The following is a 6,160-nucleotide window of genomic DNA, read 5'->3' on the forward strand; positions in this document are numbered from 1 at the left end:
AACAACAACGACATATATATAAAAAGATAAGTTTATAGCAAGGAAATGGCTCACAATCATAGAGGTGGAGAGTCCAAAGATCCTGAGGGAAAAGAGAACTAGTCTTTCCTGTGATTCCATTATATTGGAAGCAGGCCATACCCCCAAGGAAACATTCTTTCAATTGATTGGTGGCTCATAGTCAGTCATCATAGAGTTAACTATGCCTGCTCATAGCCAATCATCATAGAGTTAACTATCAACTGCTGAACCCCTGGGAATCCTGGCCCAGTGAAGTTGATACAGAACCTTAACTATCACAGTGCCCTTATTTTTTCTTATACATTTTTAAGCTTCTGTTAGCTGTTGAGTATTATTGCTGCTTGATTACCTTTGACTGGTTTTCTGTTCATTTATTTTAAATTCATAGACTTCTTTTCTCTCCACAAACGTTTCCTCCACTCTTTGCCCTCACATTCAATGACTTCCTTGTATCCCTTTTGTCACTAATAGGTCTCACTCCTACAGTTACTTCTATTTCCCACCTCCTTATATCTTCACAGCCATCTTCTCATTCTTCCCTGTGAGCTTCCTGGGAGTCTTATCCTACCACCCTTCTTTCAAAAAAAAAAAGAGATTCACCCAGAATCCTCGCACCCATGTGAGAAGGTCAATGTAGCACTGACTTCTCTCTTCTCCCACTTCATTGATTCTTTTTACTTTTATTTTCAACTGTATCACAGGTCTCTGGACAATCACTCCCCCAACTCCCAAAATGTTGCTCCTCCCTAAGGCTACTTAACCTCGTAAATGGTTCATATGTGCCCTCAGGTTCTATTCGCTCTCTATTCATACTCTCATCTACTGCATTCTTGGTAATCCAGTTTCCATCCCCACAGCTATACTGAAACTATTGTAGTAAATGACCTCTTTTTAGTGAAACCCATTTTCTTTTCTAGATCTCAAACTTGTGACCTTTCCGTTGCATATTTAAAAAAAAATAATTTCCTTTTGTGATCGACTTATTCCACTCAAATTAATGACTTCCAGGTTGTTCCATGTTGTAAAGTGTTTCTCAGATTCATCATTATTCTTTAGTGTTGTGTAATATTCCATTGAATATATGTATCAAAGTTTGTTTATCCACTCTTTAGTTGAGAGATATTCTTTGATGGTTACCAGGGATGGGAGAACAGGGAAGTGGGTCATTGGCTGGAGGGCAAAAACACATGTTAACTTGGGTAAAGAGGGGAAAATTGAATTAAATTGAAATTTAAAATAATTAATTAAATAAAAAATATATATTTCTCCTACCTCATGGGTTTTCTTTCTTGATTTCCATCCTATATTGCTAGCAGTTTCTGCTCTTTTCATTACCTTCTATTTCCCTTCCAGTCGTTTACTGGATATTTGCTTTCCGTAGTCCTTGGTTTTTCCATTCTCCCTTTATTCAAATCTTCTTGCTTGAAGTCATTGGCACTGCACTAGGAAAGGTCTGACTTCTGGTGACCTAATGTGTACCAGAGTAGAACTGTGTTCCCTAGGGGTTTTCCAGGACTAATTGCTCAGTTCTTTCTCCTTAGGTGTTGCAGGGTGGAATCAAATCTCTAACCTTTTGGGGAGTAGACCCATGTTAATTCTTAGCACTACCAGTGATTCCCACTTGAAGTCTAGCTCTTCATCACTATGGAGCTGTAGGATCAGCACTGGACTGCAAATCACAAGATTGTGGTTTCAACCTACCAGCTGCTCCTGGGAAACCCTATATAGGCTTGCTATGAGTCAGAACTAACTCAATGGCACTTAACAACTGCACTGTACTATTTAGTTATTCTTGTTTCTCTGATTCTATCATTTGAAAGGATTTCCTTTCTCAAACTGGCTCCTGATTTCATTTCCCTGATTCTAGCCATCATCAGTTTCTTAGCACTTTGTTGTCCTCTTAATTCACCTCTATCATCTTCTACTCAGCACTTAGTCTTCCAAATATTTTCTATTAAATGTCTATCAAATCCATCTCTATCACCATTCCCACTGCCATTCTTGGGTCTTAATCATGTGTAAATTTCACTGTCTGGTCTTTAAAAAAGGAGTCCTGGTGTTGCTATGGGTTAGGCATTGGGCTAGGATGAATTGCCTATTTCCAAAGAGAAAGATGAGGTTGTTTGCTGCCATAAAGATTTATAGTCTTGGAAGTCCTAAGAGCAGTTCTCCTCTAGGACTACTGTAGAATCAGCGCTGGACTGTGAACTACAAGGTCAGCAGTTCGAATCTACCAGCTGCTTTCTGGAAACCCTATACAAGGCTGCTATGAGTTGGAACCGACTCGGCAGCACTTAACAACAACACATCTACTGTGCCCTATAGGGTCACTGTGAGTAATTGACTCAGTGGCAGTGGGTTTGGTTTTGGTTTGGTTTGGTCTTTATGAGCTCCTCTATAGTCTAACCCATTTTATCTTTTCTTTCAGTATTTTTGTCAAAACAATTCATGTACATTATAGAAAATATGAGTCTGGTGTGATGCTGTGAGATAAGCACTGGGATGCTAACTGCAAAGTTGGTGGTTCAAAACCACCAGCTCCTCCTTGGAAATGTTAAACAGGGTCTCTATGAGTTGGAACCAACTTGATGGCACTTAACAACAACAATAATGAAAAGCAATGTTTCTAACACCCAGATAGAGCCTTGATATAGCAGGGAATTTTAAAGGTACTGAAATCCTTATGTGGCACTGTAAGATAAGCACTGGACTGCTAACCACAGGTTAGCAGTTCAAACCTGCCAGCCATTCCTTAGAAGGTCTGTAGGGTCGCTATGATCCAGAACCGACTCTAAGGCACTTAACAACAACAACAAAGTCTGCATTGTAAAATGTTTCCCTCTTGCTTCTGTTTCCCTCTCACACAGGTTCTTTCCCAGGGGGTTACCAATGTTATTAATTTCTTGTGTATTTTGCTTTCACACATGTTTTGTATGAGAGAACTTCAAAGAGTTCATGGAAAATTCCATTATCCTTTTGCTCCATTTTTCTACAAACTTTTTAAGTTCCTTCATATACGTATAAAGGAAATAGGGATGTTGGGTGGTGTAAATGGTTAATGTGCTCAGTTGCCAATTGCAAGGTTGGACGTTTGAGTCCACCCAGAAGTACTTTGGAAGAAAGTCCTGGCAATCCGCTTATGTGATTGAATATGTGATGGAACACAGCTCTACTCTGACCTACAAGGAGTTACCATGAGTCTAGTAGATGCTACAGCCATTGGTACTAATAGTCATTTTCCCACAACTATCAGTGTTTTAAGGAGCTCTGGTAGCTTAGTGGTTACGAATTGGGCTGCTAATCTCATGGTCAGCAGTTCGAATCTACCAGCTGTTCCGTGGGAGAAAGATGAGGCTCTCTGCTCCCATAGAGATTTACAGCCTCGGAAACCCTGTACAGGGTTGCTATGAGTCGGAACCGACTCCACGATACTTAACAACAACAATCAGTGTTTTAAACATCACCTGAGAATGTCCTATTTTATCATTATTTTGAATGGTTTAAAAGTGTTAACTTGTTTAATTCTCACAACAACTCCATGTGGTAAGGACTACTATCATCTTCATTTTTCAGATGAGGAAAACTAGGAATTGACAAAACCAAGACTCAAACTCAGATAGGTCGGCGTCCAGACTCATGGGCTTAACCAACCACATTACTACAGATTAAAGCATGCTCCAGATGAAGTTGTGGAGAGTTTCTATGTTCTGTTTATTTGTAACTTTTCTTTTATTGAAGTAAAGCAGATTTTTAGAAAAGTACACAAATCATATGTGTATAGATCACTGAATTATGAATTTTACAAAATAAAAGTACCTATGTAACCATCTCCTAGATTAAGAAACCAACATCCCAGAAGCACGTCCCATGCCTTCCTAGTTAAAACTTTCAACGATTTTAAAACATGGCTCTGAAACTCTTTGCCCACCCTCCTCCTATCAAGAACTGAGATCACCAATTCCTCCCTTTGAATCTTGGCTCAGTAGAAAACTTGGCTGGTGCAATATGGCAGAAGTGATAGTTTTCAGTTTAGGCCTTAAGAAACTGGCAGCTCTCACTTCCTGTGTCTTGGGATGTTGACTCTTGGACCACAGCCACAGTGCTGAGGTCATACAAGTCATACAAACACATAGAGAGGACACGTGTAGGTGCTCTGACTGGCAGTCCCTGACATACAAGCTTCACTGTTGGTATCAACCCTCAGGTATGGGAGGCTTTCTATGAGTACAGCCTCCAGCTAGTCAGTCATCCTACCCCACCCCAGCCTTTGCTATGTTGTTAGGTGCATTCGAAACTTTATGGAGAAGAGATGAGCCATCCCTTCCAACACTTGTCCAAATTCTAGGTTTGCAAGCAAAACTACTGATTGTTTTCCTCATAAACCAGTAAATATGGAGAATGTTTCATGGACCACTACTTTCTTTTCCTTTCCCTAGCATAATCACTATCCTGACTTCTGCTGCCGTGGGTTATTTTTGTCCATTTGTGAACTTTATAGCATGCAGTTCTAGTTTACCCGTTTTTATTGTTGTGAAGTACTTCTCTATATGTGTATATTGTTGTTGTTATGTCCTGTCAAGTCAGTTCTGGCTCCTAGCAACCCTGCCGACGACAGAACAAGCACTGGTCCTGCGCCATCCTCACAGTCTTTGTTGTGTTTGGGCCTGTTGTTGCAGCCACTGTGTCAGTCTAGCTCATTGAGGCTCTTCCTCTTTTTCACTGACTTTCTACTTTACAATCATGATGTCCTTCTCCAGAAACTGATCATATGACCATAGTGCATGAGCCGAAGTCATGCCATCCTCACGTCTCAGGAGCATTTCAGCTGCACTTCTTCTAACACAGATTCTTTTGCTCTTCTGCCAATTCATGTTATATTCAATATATTTTGCCACCACCATAATTTAAAGGCATCAGATCTTTGTTCTTTCTTATTCACGATCCAGTTTTCACATGTGTATGAAGCAATAGAATATACCACAGGTCAGGCATACCTTAGTCCTCAAAGTGACATCTTTGCTCTTTTAACACTTTGAACAGATCTTTTGCAACAGATTTGTGCAACACACTATGTCATTTGGTTTCTTGATTGCTGCTTCCGTGGGTGTTGATTGTGGATCCAAGTACAATCAAATCCTTAACAACTCAAATCTTTTCTTCATTTATCATGATATTGGTTATTGCTCCACTTGTGAGGATTTTTACTTTCTTTATGTTGAGGTGTAATCCACATTGAAGGCTGTAGTATTTGATCCACTTCAGTAAGCACTTCAGTCAGTTCCTTTTTGGTTTTAGTCAGCATGGTTGTATCATTTGAATATTTCAGTTTGTGAATGAGCCTTCCTCCAATTCTGATGCCATGTTCTTCTTCATATAGTCCAACTTCTCAGATTATTTCTTAGTATATAAATTGAATAAATATTATGAAATTACATAAACCTGGCACACACTTTTCCTGATTTAAACCATACTGTATCCCCTTACTCTGTTTGAACAGCTGTATCTTGGTACAAGTTCCACATAAGCACAATGAAGTGTTATGAAATTCCCATTCTTCACAATACTATTCATAGTTTGTAGTGATCAACAGAGTTGAGTGTCATTGCATAGTCAATAAAATATAGATACTTCTCTATTTTCAGTCAAGATACATCTGAGATCAGTAATGCTATTTTTGTCTCATGTTTTCTGAATTTGGTTTGGATTTATGGTCTTTTCCAATCAAACTTTGCTTAATTATCTTCAGCAAAATTTTATATTGCATGTGATGTTAATGTCCCCATTCTGTTGAATCATCTTTCTTTGGAATTGGCATGAATTTGGATCTCTTCAGTCAGTTGGCAAGGTAGATGTCTTCCAAAATACATAGACAAGTGATATCTCTAGCACTGCATTGTTTGGTGAAACATTTCAATATGTACTCTGTCAATTCCTGGATCTTTGTTTTTCATTGTGGACTTCTTCCTTCAGTCCCGTCAGTTCCTGATCATATGATACCTTCTGAAAGGGTTGAATGTTAAACTATTCTTTTTGATACAGTGACTCTATGCTTTATTTCTATCCTTTCTGTATCATTCAATATTTCCCCCATATTGTTGTTGTTGCAAGTACCATTGAGTCAGTTCCAACTCATAGTGAC

Source organism: Chrysochloris asiatica, unplaced genomic scaffold, assembly GCF_000296735.1.
Source record: "Chrysochloris asiatica unplaced genomic scaffold, ChrAsi1.0 scaffold00213, whole genome shotgun sequence".
In the NCBI taxonomy this organism is placed as follows: Eukaryota; Metazoa; Chordata; class Mammalia; order Afrosoricida; family Chrysochloridae; genus Chrysochloris; species Chrysochloris asiatica.